General features: G+C 35.5%; 1 pseudogene; it reads left to right on the top strand.

Moving 5' to 3' along the window:
* LOC110286225 overlaps window positions 1–15200 on the top strand; it is a 57012-nt pseudogene extending 41812 nt beyond the window's left edge.
* The last annotated feature ends 5318 nt before the right edge of the window (window positions 15201–20518 follow it).

Below are 20518 nucleotides of genomic sequence, written 5' to 3'. Positions count from 1 at the left end.
TGGATTCAACTTTCATTGGAAGAATAATTTAGTAATTTAAGTAGTGCCCAGTTGTGGTAATAAAATAGATCCTCAAGTTACTCATTCAGTCTAACTTATTAAGTGGTATTTCAGGTCCACTTTAAATACAAAAGTTATAATAAAAAACCGATATTTAATATATAAAGTTGGACAAATGTTTATATGTGTGTGTATTTTGTTTGTCTCAGACATAACTCATTTTCCTATCTAGTTCATATCAACTATAGCCAATTGTTATAAATGTTTGTTTTCATATTTTTGCCATTTTTCTTAATATACTTTACACTGTTCAATAGCTAAAAAAGCATGTTTTTGAGAAACACACAAAATATTATTATAACGGCATTATAAACTTTTACATTTACATAAACATTTTGATTTCTTAAATTAGAGCATATTAAATGTTGAAATGTTTCTTGAAACAAACTCTTCTACTGGAAGAAGTGATTTAGTATGGACTTGTTCACCTTCTGTTCTTTGTCTTATATTGAATGTGCTTCTAGTGTATCTTATACTTAAGTAACAGCAGTTGATTTAAAAAGAATCTTTGTTTCTCTTCTTTCCACCTTGCCTTCCAACCCCTCCTAATCCTTTTTGCTATAAATACATTGTTGCTCCAAAGTTGATTAACCTACTTCTGGATTCCTGTTTTTTATGACATTCCACCTCCAAAGGAAAAGAAAGAAAATATAGTTCTCAATGACAAAGACCTCACCTACTTAATTTCCCTGTACTTCTTTCACTTTCTTCCATATAAACTTCTTTGTATAAAAAATAAACACATGAAATAAAGACCCCAAGGGGAAAATCTCCCTTGTCTTTTTTCAGACAAGGGAGATTTCACAAAGATCAGTGGAAAAATTTATGTTCTTCTACCAAGTATCAACCACTAGTGTTTTCAGTAAGGCAATGCACAGTCCAAAAATGAGAGTCTATTAACAGCTCTTTACTTCATAGTTCTGGGAAACTTTCTTAGTTAGGGCTTCATTGCTCTAAAGAACACCATGACCAAGGCAACTCTTTTAAACAAAAACTGGTTTACAGTTTTTGATGTTCAGTCCATTATGACCATATTAGGAAGCATGGTATTATGCAGGTAGGGTTGGTGCTGGAGGAGCCAAGAGTTCTACATCTTGACCTGAAGGTATCAGGAGGAGGCTGATTCTACACTGGGTAGAACCTGAGCATAGGAGACCTTAATGCTGACCCACATAGTGGCACACTTCCTCCAACAAAGCCACACCTCCTAGTAGTGCCATTCCCTATGGCAAAGTATTCAAAAACACACATCTATGGAGGCCAAACCTATTCAAACCACTACAGAAACCAGACTTCTGTAGCCTGAGTCAATATTCCCTCCTTCAGAGTAGAATTGTTTCTTCTTATTTCACTTTTGAAATGTACCATTTCTTATTTTAATTTTCTGACATGTCAGTCACAGATTTCATGTTAGACTATTAAGATCCTTTAGTGTTGAGTCTGCATTCTATTTGGGAGCATACAGTTGAATACATATTAATTTTATTGAAATACCAAATTAAATTACAACAAAATTATTTGCTTTATGAAACAAAATTTACTAATTCATAATCCTGGACACTAGAATTTCAAAAGTCAGTGTATTTATATAATATCCTGTATAAGTCTTATAAATATGTGAATATTTGAAGTCAGGGTCTACCATAAATCTAGGTTAATGTTTTCTTCAGATTTAGTAATATCTGCAAAGATCCTTTGTCCAAATAAGGTCCTATTTAGAACTTCTGTAATTTTGAAGAGAATAATAATTCAACCAGTATAAATTTTAAGCATTGTTTATATTGATCTGTAATGATTTATTTATATAATACATGCACATCTAACTTTGTCTAAAACTACTCAGCTTTCTTCATAAAGGTTATACTTAGAATTACAACATATTATACATTTAATGGCATAAACTAATATGCACCTATATTAAATGCTTTTTGTAGGTTAGGTGTCTAGGCAAAACTTTGCTATTTTCCCAAGGTTTGTGATCAAGTGATTGTATAGAGATGTGGTATCATCTGCAGATAAGGTTTGTCTTTCAAAAGTATATGATTGTTTGAAGAGTTAATTTTCCTTCTGCTGAAGAACTCATGAATTTCCTACTATACAGTAACTAGGGAGGCAGAGTTAGCCTCATAGGAAACCATAAAGACACTTTTAAAGGACTACCAACTAAGTCAGCCCTTTCCAGGATACTTTCTCTTTTAATTAAAATGCAATAAACAGATTTTTATCCTTAGCTACATGTAAGGATCCCAATCATCATTGTCAAACTCTGTAGGCTGATCATAAAGATCGCATAAGCAAGGAGCTAGATAACTTGAGAATAACCTTACATTTCTGCCTCCTAAAATATATACAATGACTCCAAAGATGCTTTCTTACAAAGGAGGTTTTCTCATTGTACAAATGAATGTAGTTATCCATAGATATATAAATTTATTTCCTTTTATTTTATAAAAATGTCATGATTTGATGTGAAATGATTTTATGTTCCATGTGCTAGATATCTTTAGAGATTCTTACATTGCTGCAGGATATTTGGTCATACCATGAACCCTGAGATTGTGACCTGTTTCTAATATGGTAGGGCTCAGCCTTTGAACCTAGAACATTTTGTTTCCTGAATAGAAGTACTTGTGGTGTGGATTAACCCTGGAAAACACCTTTAACCCAAGAGCTAAATAAAGTCAACCATATGTCAAGAGGCAGAGCAAGCCACCAGTAGACAGGGAGTGAACAGAAGTAAATAGAAAGGAAGGACATTGAGTTGAAGGGTATTTAAGACAGCATGGAGAAGGAGATGGCTTTTTTTCATTCTAGAATGTTGGTGAAACCTTTTCCTTCTAGGACATCAGTGGAAGTCAGAGTAGGAAGGTCAAATGAGTGCTTCCTCTGCCTCTCTGAGATAGCAGGCTTTCACCACAGCTTTTGGCTCATGAGTCTTCATTGATACAATCAGATTTTAGTTTTTTGTTGTTTTTTTTTTTTTTAAGAAAACAATGTCAGATATACTTGACCATGCATTTATTTTATCCCAGAGCAAAAGGCCTAACAGAGTATACCAGCAGAAAAACTCTGATTGAAAAGTTTCAGCTTTAAAGAGAAAAAAAATGTATTTGTGGAAATAGTGTGCTTAAGACATCTATTATAGAACAAAATTGTAACTTTGATCACATAGTACATCATCCAGGAAGGAAGGTCAAATGAGTCAGTCTACATAGCTGGAAGAAGTGCATGCTGCAATTACAGAGTGGAGACATTAAGGTCAACAACATTTTACCAAATGGAAGAAAATAAGCAGAAATGACTAGTATATTGTTCTTCACTTCTGAAGCCAAATCTTATTTTTTTTATTTATTTTTTTGCACAAACTTCTTTCAAGACAGGATACATTAAGAATTATTTATTTGGGCACTAGAAAAGAAAATGGAAGCAGCAAATACTCCTCCACACTGCCCATCTCAATAGATTTCTTGTCTGTACCAAGCCTGTCAGTTCTGATCGTAGGTTTACTACACTGATCCCTGGTCTCTGTGTTCCTAACTTCCTATATGAATAATCTGTAATAGAATCTTGTATATACTAATATCTATAGACTCTTTTATTTTTACTTCTTCTAGTTCATTCTCTGCTACCTTCACACAAACCACCAACTGCCATTCTATTTAAATAGGGGTTCAGAATCTAATTAAAAATATGTTCTTTAAAATTGGATTATTTTATAATTCAGATATAGAATTTCAACCTGGGAGACACAGAAGTTTTAATAGACTGCTAGCTAATTAGTTAATGTGTACCTGCATATACATACTTTGAAATATTAATTCCCATTATGATGATATTGTGTCATAATTTAGTCATATGATTTAAATGTTCAACAGTGAAAATAGTGATAATATAAAAGGGAACCCAGACAGCTTACTTGCTCGTTCTGTTATATGAGAATAAAATGATCAGAACCTATCTATAAGGCAGGGTAAAATCTATCACCAGACAGTATATCTGAAATTTTGAGCCTCTAAAATTCAAGTTTTATTGTTTAAGAAACTGAGTATCATACTTAGAGAAGCTTGAATATATTAAGACCTGAATATAAGAAACAGCAAACCATAAATAAATTGAATGAGAAGCTCAATGTTATGTCCTTCTTCTCCTTTTCTTCCTTGACTCATTATCTTCTACCGTGGTTTCTATCTACATGATTATCATCTAGTCACTCATCAACATTGAGACTTCACACATTATATCTATTTTTTAATCAGGAAAAAGATGAAATGGACAAAAGTAGATAATTCTCACTTCTGTCAGGCCTCTTTAGAGAACATAATTTCCTACATTTATTATTATTGAAAAAATAATACACTATTTCCTGAACACTATTTTCATTCTACTAGCTTCCCAAATGGTTCTAACCTCCCCACCCACCCAACCCCATCCTCTTTTTTCTGGTCTCTCTTTAGAAAGTAAACAGGAAGACAGAAACAAAGAAACCAAAAATACCTAAAATGCTAGAAAAAAGCCTAAGAAAAATATACATACACATGCACAAATATACAAAGTCAATAAAAACACATTATTAAACATAAAACACAAACAAAAGAACCATAAGACATTGACAATATAAGAGAAAATGTACAAAAATATCATTAAGTTCCTTTTGTGTTGGCTAATGGTTCCTGGGTATGGGGCCTGTGTAGAGGTGTGGTTAATAATATTCCCAGTGACACTACATTGGAAAAAAAAACTGATTTTTTCCTTTCTGGATGGGTAATAATCGGATATATTCTTAGTTACAGGTATGAGAACATGTCCATTTCTGGTTCAGTGTGATAACCACAATAAAATATCTCTCACACTTTTGGAAATATAACTCTGTTGATCTAAATAAATGTATTATAGAGATACTTGGACATCAGTGTTCTTTCAACACTGATATAATGGATATTAATATTAAATAGTGTTACAGAAATTTTAATACTGTCAATTTATTAATATTAAGAGTAACTTAATATTAAAATTAATCATTTTGGAGAAAGGGTTTCATGATGCTCTTCTTGATGTATAAACAAAGATTACTTTGAACTTCTTATTTTCTTGTATCCATGGTTAGATGGCTTAGACATCAGGCATGTGCCACCTTGAACAGTTTGTATTGTGCTGGGAAGCAAACTTAGGGCTCAGGACATCATGTACTCTTGGCAAGCTTCTTACCAACTGAACAAAATTCTCAGCTATAATTCTCTTTATTCAAAGCCTACAAACTATAAGAATGAATCTATATTTTTAGAAGGTGTACTTGTTAGGGCTACTTTCTTAGTTCTCTCGTTCTGCTCATTTATCCCTTCATTCATGTTACAGACCCAAGTATCTTTTTAATTATTATAGTGTATATTAATATATGTATACTTTTAATTATTATAATGTATACTTCCTGTAAGGATCAACCTTTATAAAACTTATTATTTAAGATTTAGCATTTAGATTTCTTTACATTATACAATAATTCTAAGTGCTAAACTTTTATCTTTTATTGCAGCTGATAGATAAACCTTTGCTCACAAAAGTCAAATCTGACAACAAAGTGTAAAATTTAGTAATATATTTCAAAACCAAGTACATTTTATACATATGTGGTTGTTGTGATGGTTGCAGTAATCAAATGTACCAATTACCTCCTATAGTTAAATAAGTGAAAATTATGTGAAATCCAAGCAACCAAAAATAATGTAGTAAACTGCAGAAGGCACAGATAATAGGAGTGTCCTATGAATGCCTTTTCTCTAATAGAATATTAGTGTTTCACAAAGGAATCTTGCTTTTAAACCGCTTGTTGAAAACTTGAAGGAAGTATGTGTCTGCTTTTAAAATATTTTATATTGAAACATCATGTATCTTCCATAAGAGAAAATATGATTTTGTACGCAATATTCATGCACACACATGCCCCTTTACCTTAAAATAGAGATCAAAATTACTTGTCCTAGAGAAAAGTAATGTCAGAGGATTTTAAAGTATATTAGTATTTCAAGACTTGTGCAACTGTGGTGATAACACTAACCACAGCACAGAAATTGCATTCCATAGAGGAAAAATGACATTTAATTTAAAATTTTTACACAAAGATGAATTAATGTCCAATCTACAGGCTTAGCAATGAGCTATTTAGGAGTGGGCTCATATCAGCCAAAATTGACATAAGAAATTCCAGTGACTTAGTGGAAAATGAAATTGAAAACACACATCTAGTGAAGGAATTTGCTTCCTCATTTATAAATTTTATGCAATATTCATTCAGAACCTATAAGAACACTGTAAATTCAAATTAACCTTGAGAATGGATAGATGGATTGACAAATGGACAGACAGACAGACAGACAGACAGATAGACAGACAGACAAATAGACAGACAAAATAAAACAGAGAGATGGAAGCCTATAGCCATAAGATTGAAAATTAGTTGTATTAAAAGTTTTTATTCATGTTACATCCTGATCACAGCACCCTTCACTCCTCTTTTCAAAGTTGCACCCTTACAAACCTCTCCCTTCATTTCCTCTCATCTTCTCCTGAAAAAGGGGGAGTCCCCTTTGTGTACCACCCCATCTTGGGGCATCTAGTCCCAGCAGTTCTCAGCACATCCTCTCCAAATGAGACTCAAACAGGAAATCCAAGTAGGGGGGAAAGGGATCCATTGGCAGGGAACATAGACCTAGACAGCCCCTGCTCCATTTGTTAGGGGACCCATATGAAGACCAAGGTGCAGACTTATTATTAATGTATAGGGGATCTAGGTCCAGTTCCTGCATGATTCCTGGGTTCATGGCCCTGGCTTTTTAAAGCCCCCTTACTCCCAGGTTAGTTCACAATGTAGGTCTTCTTGTGATGTCCTTGACCCCTTTGACTTGTTCACTTTAATTCTCCACTCTTCCACAAGACTCCCTGAGCTCCCGCAGAGGTTTGATTGTGGGTGTCTGTATCTGCCTCCATCTGCCACTGGATGAAGATTCTAAGAAGACAGTTATACTAAGTTCCTATCCACAAGCATAGCAGAGTGACCTTAATAGTGTGATGGTTTGGCTCTCTAAAATAGAATGGGTTTCAAGTTGGGGCACTCCTTGGATTGCTGCTTTTTCAGTCTCTGCTCCATCATTAGGACTTCCAGAGGAGAGTGGGGAAATATCAATCCACCATCAAAATCTTTAACTCAAAAGTTCTCTTATCTATAAACTGTGCAGGAATAAAGATGGAACAGAAAAATAAATCTCTTTTTTATTATGTATTTTCCTCAATTACATTTCCAATGCTATCCCAAAAATCCCCCATACCCTCCCCCCCCCACTTCCCTACCCACCCATTCCCAGTTTATTGGCCCTGGCATTTCCCTGTACTGGGGCATATAAAGTTTGCGTGTCCAATGAGCCTCTCTTTCCAGTGATGGCCGATTAGGCCATCTTTTGATACATATACAGCTAGAGTCAAGAGCTCCGGGGTACTGGTTAGTTCATAATGTTGTTGCACCTACAGGGTTGCAGATCTCTTTACCTCCTTGGATACTTTCTCTAGCTCCTCCATTGGAGGCCCTGTGATCCATCCAATAGCTGACTGTGAGAAAAATAACTCTTAATAAAAGCTAGACTAGAGTTTTCTGCTGCCACTGACAGTGAACAAAACAGTCACATAATTCATATGTAAATGAGTTTAGGTCCTGTTGGATATGATCTTGCATCATGATCTCTCAAAAGAAGGTAGAACTGCAAAACATCCAGGAAAATCAGGACAAAATAGTAGATCAAACTTAAGAATAATAGGTATAGATGAGAATGAAGATTTTCAACTTAAAGGACCAGTAAATATCTACAACTAAATTATAGAAGAAAACCTCTCTAACCTAAAGAAAGAGATGCCCATGAACATACAAGAGGCCTACGGAATTCCAAATAGACTGAACCAGAAAAGAAATTCCTCCTGACACATAATAATCAAAACAACAAATGCACTAAACAAAGACAGAATATTAAAAGCAGTAAGGGGAAAAAAGTCAAGTAACACATAAAGGCAGGCCTAGTAGAATTACACCAGACTTCGCACCAGAGACTATGAAAGCCAGAAAAGATGCTGTACAGATGTTATACAGACCCTAAGAGAACACAAATGCCAGCCCAGAATGGCTAAGGTCAAAAATTCAGGTGACTGCAGATGCTGGCGAGTATGTGGAGAAAGAGGAAAACTCCTCCATTGTTGGTGGGATTGCACGCTTGTACAACCACTCTGGAAATCAGTCTGGAGGTTTCTCAGGAAATTGGACATAGTACTACCAGAGGATCCAGCAATACATTTCCTGGGCATATACCCAGAAGATATTCCAACCGGTAAGAAGGACACATGCAGTGTCCTTATTTATAATAGCCAGAAGCTGGAAAGAACCCAGATGCCCCTCAAGAGAGGAATGGATAAAGTAAATGTGGTACATTTACACAATGGATCACTAATCAGCTATTTAAAAGAATGAATTTATGAAATTCCTAGGCAAATGGATAGACCTGGAGGGCATCATCCTGAGTTAAGTAACCCAATCACAATAGAACCCACACAATATGTACTCCCTGATAAGTGGATATTAGCCCAGAAAGTTAAAATACTCAAGATATAAGATACAATTTGCTAAATGCATGAAACTCAAGAAGAATAAAGACCAAAGTGTGGACAGTTTGACCCTTTTTAGAATAGGGAAGCAAACACCCATGGAAGGAATTACAGAGACAAAATTAGGAGCTGAGATGAAATGATGTACCATGTATAGACTGCCATATCCGGGGATCCATCCCATAATCAGCTTCCAAAAGCTGACACCACTGCATACACTAGCAAGATTTTGCTGAAAGGACCCACATATAGCTGTCTCTTGTGAGACTATGCCGGGGCCTAGCAAAAACAGAAGTTGATGCTCATAGTCAGCTATTGGTTGGACCACAGGGCCCCCAATGGAGGAGCTAGAGAAAGTACCCAAGGAGCTAAAGGGATCTGCAATCCTATAGGTGGAACAACAATATGAACTAACCAGTAAACCACCCCCCCCAGAGCTCATGTCTCTAGTTGTATATGAATCAGAAGATAGCCTAGTTGGCCATAAGGGGAAAGAGAGGACCATTGGTTGTGCAAACTTTATATGCCTCAGTACAGGGGAATGCCAGGGCCAAGAATTGTGAGTGGGTAGGGGAGCGTGTGGGGGACTTTTGGGATAGCTTTGGAAATGTAAAGGAAATAAATACCTAATATAAAAAATTAAAAATTAAAAAAAGAAAAAAGAAAGAAAAGGGAGACATAATAACAGAACCTGAGTAAATGCAAAACATCATCAGATCCTACTACAAAATGCTATACTCAACACAACTGGAAAACCTGGATGAAATGGACAAATTTCTAGACAGTTATGAGGTACCAAAAATAAATCAGGATCAGATTAATGACCTAAATGGTCCCAAGCCCCTAAATTAATAGAAGCTGTCATTAATTGTCTCCCAACCCAAAAAATCCCAGGACCAGATGGGTTTAGTGCATAGTTCTATCAGACCTTCAAAGAAGACCTAATTCCAATACTCCTCACATTATTCCACAAAATAGAAACAGAAGGTACTCTACCCAATTCATTCTATGAAACCATAATTACTCTGATACTTAAGCCACATAAAGACCCAACAACAAAAGAGAACTTCAGATAGATTTCTGTTATGAATATCAATGAAAAAATAATCAATGAAATTCTTGCTAACTGAATCCAAAAACATATCAAAATGATCATCCATCATGATCAAGTAGGCTTCATTCCAGGGTTACAGAGACGGTTTAATATATGGAAATTCATCTACGGAATCCACTATATAAAGAAACTAAAAAAAAAAATACAAAAACAGTGGTGGCATATGCCTTTAATCCCCACACTTGGGAGACAGAGGCAGGTGGATTTCTGAGTTCGAGGCCAGCCTGGTCTACAAACTGAGTTCCAGGACAGCCAGTGTTAAACAGAGACACCCTGTCTCAAAAAACCAAAACACAATGAAACAAACAGACAAGGAAACAAATGAAGAAACAAACAAACAAACAAAACCACATGATCATCTCTTTAGGTGCTGAGGAAGCATTTGACAATATCCAACACCCTTTCATGATAATAGTCTTGGAAAAATCAGGAATCCAAGGCCTATCCCTAAACATAATAAAAGCAATATATAGCAAACCAGGAGCCAACATCAAACTAAATGGAGAGAAGCTGTAAGTAAGCAATCACACTAAAATCAAGGACTAAACAAGGCTGCCCACTTTCTTCCTACCTATTCAATACAGTTCTTGAAGTTCTAACCAGAGCAATTTGACATCAAAAGGAGGTAAAAAGGTTACAAGTTGGAAAGGAAGAAGTCAAAATATCACTATTTGCAGATGATATCATAGTATATACAAGTGATCGTAAAATTCCACCAGAGACTCCTAAACCTGATAAACAGTGAATAGCTGGATATAAAATTAATTCAAAAAAACCAGTGGTCTTTCTCTACACAATGGATAAAGAGGCTGAGAAAGAAAGTAGGGAAACAACACCCTTTAAAATATTCACAAAAAATATAAAATATCTTGCTGTGACTCTAACTAAGGAAGTGAAAGATTTGTATGATAAGAACTTCAAGTCTCTGAAGAAAGAAATCTAAGAAGGTCTCAGAAGATGGAAATATCTCCCATGCTCATGGATTGGAAGGATGAATATAATAGAAATGACTGTCTTGCTAAAAGCAAGCTACAGATTCAATGTAATCCTCATCAACATTCCCACTCAATTCTTCACCAAATTAGAAAGGGCAATTTGAAAATTCATCTGAAATAACAAAAAACCTAGGATAGCAAAAACTCTTCTCAATGATAAAAGAACCTCTGGTGGAATCACCACACCTGACCTAAAGCTGTACTACAGAACAATTGTGATAAAAAACAAAACAAAACAAAACAAAACAAACAACAACAACAACAACAAAAAAACCTCCATGGTACTGGTACAGCAACAGACAGGTAGACCAATGGAATAAAATTGAAGACCCAGAAATGAACCCACACACCTATGGTCACTTGATCTTTGACAAAGGAGCTAAAACCATCCAGTGTGTGTGTGTGTGTGTGTGTGTGTGTGTGTGTGTGTGTGTGAACCCAGCATATTCTACAAGTGGTGCTTGCACAACTGGTGGTTATCATGTAGAAGAGTAAGAATTGAACCATTCTTATATCCTTGTACTAAGCTCAAGTCTAAGTGTATCAAAGAACTCCATAGAAAACCAGAGACACTGAAACTTATAGAGGAGAAAGTGGGGAAAAGACTGGAAGATATGGGCACAGGGAAAATTTCTTGAACAGAACTTGTGCTGTAAGATTGAGAATCTACAAATGGGACCTCATAAAATTGCAAAGCTTCTGTAAGGCAAAAGACACTCTCACTAAGACAAAAAGACCACCAAAAGATTGAGAAAGGATCTTTACCAATCCTAAATCAGATAGAGGACTAATAGTCAATATATATAAAGAACTTTAGAAGATGGACTCCAGAAAATAAAATAACCCCATTAAAAAATGGGGTACAGCGCTAAACAAAGAATTCTCAATTGAGGAATACTGAATGGTTTAGATGCACTTGAAAAAAAATATTCAAAATCCTTAATAATCAGGGAAATGCAAATCAAAACAACCCTGAGATTCCACCTCCCAACAGTCAGAATGGCTAAGATAAAAAATTCAGGTGACAGCAGATGCTGGTGAGGATATGGAGAAAGAGGGACACTCCTCCATTGTTGGTGGGATTGCAAGCTGGTACAACCACCCTGGAAATCAGTCTGGTGGTTCCTCAGATAATTGTACATGGTCCTACCAGAAGATCCAGCAATTCCTCTCCTGGGCATATACCTAGAAAATGTTCCAACTTGTAATAAGGATATGTGCTCTACTATGTTCATAGCAGCCTTATTTATACTAGCCAGAAGCTGAGAAGAATCCAGATGTTCCTCCACAGAGGAATGGATAAAAAAATGTGGTATATTTACTCAATGGAGTATTACTCAGATATTAAAAACAACGAATTCATGAAATTCTTAGGCAAATGGATGCATCTGGAAGATATCATCTTGAGTGAGGCAATCCAATCACAATAGAACACAGATGATATGCACTCACTGACAAGCGGATATTAGCCCAGAAATTTCAAATATCCAAGATGCAATTTGCGAAACTCATGAGACTCTAGAAGAAGGAAGACTAAAGTGTGGATAGTTTGTTTCTTCTTAGAATGGGGAGCAATATACCAATGGAAGGAGTTACATAGACAAAGTTCAGAGATGAGACAGAAGGAAGAACCATCCAGAAACTACCCCACCCTGGCATCCATCTCATATACAACCACGAAACCTATATACTATTGCACATGCCAGAAAGATTTTACTGACAGGACCCTGACATAGCTCTCTCTTGTGAGGCTATGCCAGTTCCTGGCAAATACAGAAGTGGATGCTCACAGTCATCTATTGGATGGAACACAGGGCCCTTAATGAAGGAGCTAGAAAAAGTACCCAAGGAGCTAAATGGGTCTGCAACCCTATAGGAGGAACAACAATATAAACTAACCGGTACCCTCCAAAGCTGTTTCTCTAGTTGTATTTGTAGCAGAGGATGGCCTAGTTGCCCATCAATGGGAGGAGAGGCCCTTGATCTTGCAAAGATCATATGCCCCAGTACAGGGAAATACCAGGGCCAGGAAGCAGGAGTGGGTAGTGTGGGGAGCAGGGTGGGAGGAGGGCATAGGGGGCTTTGGGGACACCATTTGAAATGTAAATTAAGAAAATATATAATAAATATAAATATTAACATAAGTAAAACTTAAAAAAAAGAGAAACTAGACCTTTCATAATTAGTGCTAGTAGGGATACTCTAAGTGGGCTTTCAGTCTCTGGAAAGATTGATGAAAACAAATGAATATTTTTAAAGTATAAACATTTTATGTAAGGTAAATAATCTTTAATTTCAAAACTGTATTTTTTTTTCTAAAAATAAGGGCTCCTAGGAAGAAAGTTTCTTATTAAATATAATTTTCATTGGTGTATTTTTAGTATTTTGCATAAGAAGTTGACAAATGAAGAATTCTAAAGCTGTGTTTTTATGATGAGAATTTTTGAAAAGTTCTTAATTCTGTTTAGAATGACCAACATGAGCTCTGTGAGTATGAGACAAATACAGAGGTGAATCCACACAGCCATCCACTGGACTGGGCACAGTTTCTCCAATGGAGGAGCTAGAGAAAGGACCCAAGGAGCTGAAGGGGTTTCTAGCTCCATAGGAGGAACAACAATATGAACTAACCACTACCCCCTAGAGCTCCCAGGGAATAAACCATCAACCAAAGAGTACACATGGATGGATCCATGGCTTCAGCTGCATGTGCAGCAGAGGATGGCCTTGTCATACATCAATGGGAGGAGAGGCCCTTGGTCCTTTGGAGGTTCTATGCCACAGTATAGGGGAATGCCAGGACAGAGAAGCATGAGTGAGTGTGTTGGTGAGCAGAGGAAGGGGGGATAGGAGGGAAGGTGTTGGATTGGAAACAAGGAAAGGGGATAAAATTTAAAATGTAAATAAAGAAAATATCTAATAATAATAATAAAAAAAAGAATGACCAACATGGGGAGTTGTATGTCTGAGTAGAGGCTAGTTTAAGCTGAACCCAGAAAAAGGGTTGTGGAATTCAAGATCCAGAGCTGCCAAGATAAAGATTAAAATGCTGAGCCTGAACTCTGGCAACTATATCAGCAACACAAAGCTGGATATGCAAAGAGTTCCAAGAAATGATGACCCTACTTTACATCCTTTTGAAGTCCCACAAAGTATGCGAAAGCTTTAAATGCTGCCAAATTGCAAAGTGTATAAAACCATTCTTTGCTTCCCTGGATGGTCACCATGATGGAGTCAGTTTCCTGGCAAAGTATCCAAAGATCCTGGCTACTATCATTTTGGGGGCATGTGATAGAGAGGTTAAAATTGGGAACTTGACTAAAACTAAAATATATCTGAATTATACAAGCACATGAAGGTTTTCTATGAGGAGGTGCAGTTGCTTCTGTGGTAAGACAAAACAGTGAAAAATCAGGTTATGTAGAAGAGTAAGAGCCATTGCACACTATGTTAGGAAAGACAATATATGTTGCCACTAATCATCACTGGAAAGACCTTGTATTTGCCACTTGTGGACAACAAGTAGACTTTTGAACAAAAAACCCAACCCATTGAACTCAGTGAATTGGGGAGTTGACAGTATAAATAGTGTTAAATTTAACCCTATTGAGGTTTTTGTTTTTTTTTTTTTTTTTTTTTTTTTTTTTTTTTTTTTTTTTTACGAAGTTAGCGAAGTTAGGCTTCTGGTAGTAATATAGTACTGTATGACATGTGGTAAGCTGATCCTTTAAAAATGGTTATGCTGGATATGGAAACAAATATAATCTGTTGGAACCCTATAGAAGCTTTTCATTTTACTACAGCAAATGAAGTTTATAACTTGTATACTTTCCATATGTGAGCACTGGACACTCCTGTTACGTTCCACATGAATCATGTGTCTCCAGTGCTTGTTATGGTCTGCTCGATTACTGGGAAGGAATTTGTCTGCTGGTTTCCATGAGCCTATTATAATCTTTATTATGGACAAAAGCCTAAGCAGGGAAGTGTACCATACAAAACAAATGCAATATGTTATTTGTGTAAAGTGGATTTCTGATAGCAAGTATATTATGTGTAAATATGATGAACTGATCATCTGGCTGTGTAAAGCTACTGCTTTTGAAAAATTGGGTGTGCTTACAACATGAGAAAAAAAAGCAGTAAATGATTATAACTACAAGTTAAAGAAAAAAATCAATATCATCCACATGTAAAATGGATTGCTCACCACCAACAGGTACTTAAATCTATCTACAGCCAGATTCAGGAGCAGCATGTCATGAAGGAAGTGTCCAAGAAAGGAAATGAATCATTTTAAACAAAGCAAGCCTGGATTTGAGCCAGTTGTGTCAGAGAGGACTAAACAGGTAGTGGCAGTTGTGAAACAATGTTTTCTTTTCCTACCAAGCTAGACATATAATTATTTGCTACTTTTGATTTGGAAACTCTGTAAACAAGAGTTCTGGCTCCAGTTTAATATTTTTGTTTTGTTTTTTTGTTTTTGTTTTGTTTCAGTTTTTTAAAGACATTATGCTATTAAGCAGGCAAACTCAGATTATAACTCTCATCAAATAAAGAAGGCTTTGAAACATCTCATTCAACATAATTTACCATTTGTTGAATCAAATATTCTTGCTTTCATTATTTCTAGTACAGTATTTGTAAAGACACATTAAAAAATGTAGAAGATAAACTGTTGATTTCATTTTTTGTCTCTAGTTACACAGTATAAATTCAATAACATTGTTGCAAACTTTTCTTTAAGGGGTACTTGTGAAATTGCTTGAGGTAATTAATTCAAGTTCAAATGAGAATATTAAGCCATTGGGGATAGTATGTCTAAGAAAATAATTCCTTCAAAATAAAGCATGTCTGAGAGCAGATATTTTGGGACTGAACTTCATTGGATACTCTCAAAAATCTAAAGTAACAAATGTTTATGCATATCTTTACATAATTTCCCCTTTTTTGTTTAATATAAATTTCTTGTTTTTATACACTGCATCCTATTATGTCTTTTAATTTTTATCTATCTTAACTATAGCTGAGATCATGGAATTTTCTCAAGAGGTTAGTGCACTTTGATGTAACAAGTTATATCTTCCCCAAACTGAGGAGTTTTTAGTTTTCTAAGAGTTAACTATTTTTGTTGTTTAACTTGCTTGCTGTAACCCGAAGCTGTGTCTCTCTGAAAATGTTAATGTTTCACTGTGATGGCATAGGGAAATGAGACCTCAGACATGTGATTAGATAATGAAGCAGGTATAATCATTAGTATAATCAAAACTGTTATAAATGAAAAACCAGCCTACAGATGTAGCAGTTGGAAGAATGTTGGCCTATTATGCACAAGACCCTGAGTTCTATCTCAAGCATTTTATAAACCAGAAATTGTGGTGCCTACCTATAATCCATGTATTTTGTAGGAGTGACAGGAAAAATAGAAATTTAAAGTAATCTTCAACTTTATAGCAAGTACAAATCTAATCCATGCTTCATGATATTCCATGTTAAAAAGAAGCCTCTTGCTTTTTGGCACCATGTAAAGCCATAAAGGGAAAAATCAATATTGTATACTCTGAATCTGCTACCAACTTGTTGACTTCTAAACTGAAAGAACAATGCTAAATAAACTTCTGCTGTTTGTACATGATCCATTGTTGTTTTTTCAAAAATACAAAAGACTGAGGTTTGGGTTATGGCTTGGGCAGTTTTTTGCACATTCAGGAGAATCTGAATTCACAACTCTAGAACCAACAAAGGAGCAAGAAGAGAACACATCTTTATCCCAAGACTGGTGGGCAGTAAGGAAGAGAAATCCCTGGATCTCTAGTCTGTCTTTCTTAATTACTGTCCATCTTATTACGTTAGTTAGGGTGTCTCATAGAACATGGGTCTTGATGACTGATGAGCCTGCTCTGGAAGTCAGCCTGGCGGTTCCTCAGAAAATTGGACATAGTACTACCAGAGGATCCAGCAATACCTCTCCTGGGCATATATTCAGAAGATGTTCCAACCGGTAAGAAGGACACATGCTCCCCTATGTTCATAGCAGCCGTATTTATAATAGCCAGAAGCTGGAAAGAACCCAGATGCCCCTCAACAGAGGAATGGATACAGAAAATATTGTACATTTACACAATGGAGTACTACTCAGCTATTAAAAAGAATGAATTTATGAAATTCCTAGGCAAATGGTTGGACCTGGAGGGCAACATCCTGAGTGAGGTAACCCAATCACAAAGGAACTCACACAATATGTACTCACTGATAAGTGGATATTAGCCCAGAAACTTAGGATACCCAAGATATAAGTTACAATTTGCTAAATGCATGAAACTCAAGAAGAACGAAGACCAAAATGTGGACACTTTGCCCCTTCTTAGAATTGGGATCAAAACACCCATGGAAGGAGTTACAGAGACAAAGTCTTGAGCTGTGACGAAAGGATGGACCATCTAGAGACTGCCATATCCGGGATCCATCCCATAATCAGCTTCCAAACGCTGAAACCATTGCATATACTAGCAAGATTTTACTAAAAGGACCTAGATAGAGCTGTCTCTTGTGAGACTATGCTGGGGCCTAGCCAAAACAGAAGTGGATGCTCATAGTCAGCTATTGGATGGACCACAGGGCCCCTAATGGAGGAGCTAGAGAAATTACCCAAGGAGCTAAAGGGATCTGCAACCCTATACGGGGAACAACATGATGAACTAACCAGTACCCCACTCGAGCTCGTGTCTCTAGCTGCATATGAATCAGAAAATGGCCTAGTCGGCCATCAGTGGAAAGAGAGGCCCATTGGTTGTGCAAACTTTATATGCCTCAGTACAGGGGAACACGACAAGGCCAAGAAGTGGGAGTGGGTAGGTGGGGGAGTGGGTGGGGAGGTGTGTGGGGGACTTTTGGGATAGCATTGGAAATGTAAATGAAATAAATACCCAAATAAAAAAATAAATGCCTATCAGGCTTTTAAATGTGATCGTGCCAATAACTGTCCTCATGTTCCAGGACTGTTATGAGAAATAATTGAAGCATTCTGTAAAATTGGTAGTCACATGCCTGGCAGAGAGCCAGAAGAAACTTTTCACCTGTAAATTTCTGTGTATTGCCACTTTATAATAATCTTGTAACTGGACGTAGCCATAGAATCCACTATCCCAATTTATATGTGAAGGAGTGAACTAAGTTTCTGGACTTTGGTTGGTTGTATTCCTGACTGTGAAAGGTAGTCATCCAAAGTGTGTATAAGCTGACAAAATACTTCACTGTTAACTACTGATCACTCTTTTATAAGTAAATGAGTCCACTAAGAAAAAAAAAAAAAGACAGATTATTGTTTGCCTCTACATCATTATGAACACATATAAACACACACATAAACATACACACTTACATACACACACATATGTGCGATTTAATGATGAAGATTCTTTTTTTTGATCATATTTGCCCATTATTAGAATGTTAACTTAATTAATCTTCACATAAACTGACGCACTGTGACTTTAGGAAAGTATTTCTTCCACAAAATATTGTAAATACTTTAAGCAGAATATAAAAGTAAGTCATTAATAATGTTACTGTCAAAATTAGATAAGGGGGTAGAAAAAATTGGGAATAATTACAAAACTTTTTAGTTATTTTTGTATCTGACATGATCTATATACTTCTAAATTCCACTTAAATATTACAATGGTAGATTTGCTTATGGAAAATATTCACCATTAGTATATGGATTGAATAATATATTAAGTTAATTAATGCTTCAAAATTATTGTATAAAATCTACAATGAAATAGAACACATCAAACCATTCAAATCTCATACACTATACCTCTCCATGAGGGGACACTTTTATTTTTCTTATTCTTTCTTCCAGCTCAAATATAGCACATCTAGTAGACAATACATGAATGTGCATTGAATTTATGAATTAGAGAAAATAAAACATAGTATTGAAACAAATGGAGGAAAGGTAAGACATTATTATTCTTCAGAACCTTATTTGAAATTCCTATTTAAAAAGGAAATGCATGCATATTTCTGTAGTAACCTAGCCTTAGAAATGCTAGTGACCTGAGTGGGACATGCCTTTTCTATGAAGGATGGGCCTCATGCTCACTGCCAACAGTATAGTACCATTTTAGAATGTCAAACTTGAAAATAGGTATTCTTAAATAAAATTCATGTGTTTTAAATATTTATATAATTTTTTCATAGCTCCAAACACTAACAAAATATATCAGTAGGAAAAGTAAAATCATAACTACTACTCATAACTTACCTGTTTGATTTTTTTTGAAATTTAAGATTACCTTCTGTGATATTATGCCTCAGATATGAAGTAGTCCCAATTGGCTCAAATATTACAAGCATCGACCATGATTGTACCATGAAAAGCTACTTTAATTAGTGGCATAATTTGCAGATAGGCTGGCTATTAACAGATGTGACTGGGTCAGATGCCATAGATCCATACCTACCTTAAAAGACTGTACTTTGTCTCTGTATCCTGCTTACCTCTTTGCCTTTTGGTAATCATGATGTCTTGATATCTTGACTTACCTGAACCACATAGCAATGGAGCAAGAAAACAAGTGTCCAAGTCTCTGAAATCATATTCGAAGTGTTTGTTCCCTCGTTTAAAATGGATTGTCTTTGTGAAAGAGACAATAATTTAATAGTGCAGCATTCATTCATCATATCTTTAACATGATACATATGTTACAGATATATACACTTGTGCCTTAGCATCTACATGTGACAAACAAATTAGCAATTCATTCTTAAAAACAACAAGTCACAAGATGAGCAACTGAAACAATGACTTATGAAAGAAAGGCTCTTCATAAACAATAAAGGTCTTTAAAGTTAAAGAAACAAATAATTGGAAAGGATGTGAACTGATTTCATAATTTAAAGTCTGAGCCTACCTCAAAATATTGGTAGTAATGATAATTTTGGTGTTTTATTCTGAAACTGCTTGACATATTTCTATATCTCTTTTTTTTTAATAGTACACTATTGTCATTGACAGAAAAATAGTAAAAATTACCAATTAGACAATTAACAGTGTTTCATTGTGTTCAGGTAATTATCATCTAATAGTATTGTTTGTTCGTTACCATACAAATATTGAATACCATATCAGTCAACTTTCTGTGAACCATAAAATTTTTGGTTATATTTATAATTAATGATATACAATACAGTAATATTTTGTATCACATTTCATGCTCATCTCTAAGTTACCTTCAGCTCATTTACATAATGAACTTCATTTATGGAAACAAAGTAGCTTCATAGGAATTACAGAGTTAACTAAAAAAAAAAAAAAAAAAAGAAACACTTGATTTTCTTGTAGAATATCCAGGAGTAAACTGTACTCAAAGAGAAGCACATGAATATATGTAACTCCATTTCTAGCAGTTCTGATGTGCTCAAGAACTGCACACATATGCTACCATTGGCACATGGGCAGTTAAAATAATTATATACATAAAATAATTATTCAAAGTGAACAAAGATAGTTTTGGAAGATGAAAATGGAAAGGAGAAATGTATCTACATTATACTTTCAAACTGGTACAACCACTCTGAAAGTAAATGTGGCATTTCTTCAGAAAACTGGAAATAGTTTTGCCTGAAGACCCAGTTATATCACTTTTGGGCATATAAGCAAAAGATGCTCCACCATACCACAGGGACACATTTATTCAAATCA

The sequence above is a fragment of the Mus caroli genome, chromosome X (genome assembly GCF_900094665.2).
Source record: "Mus caroli chromosome X, CAROLI_EIJ_v1.1, whole genome shotgun sequence".
NCBI lineage: Eukaryota > Metazoa > Chordata > Mammalia > Rodentia > Muridae > Mus > Mus caroli.
Note: the sequence above shows the minus strand (reverse complement) of the source record. Positions and strands in the feature narration are given on the sequence as shown.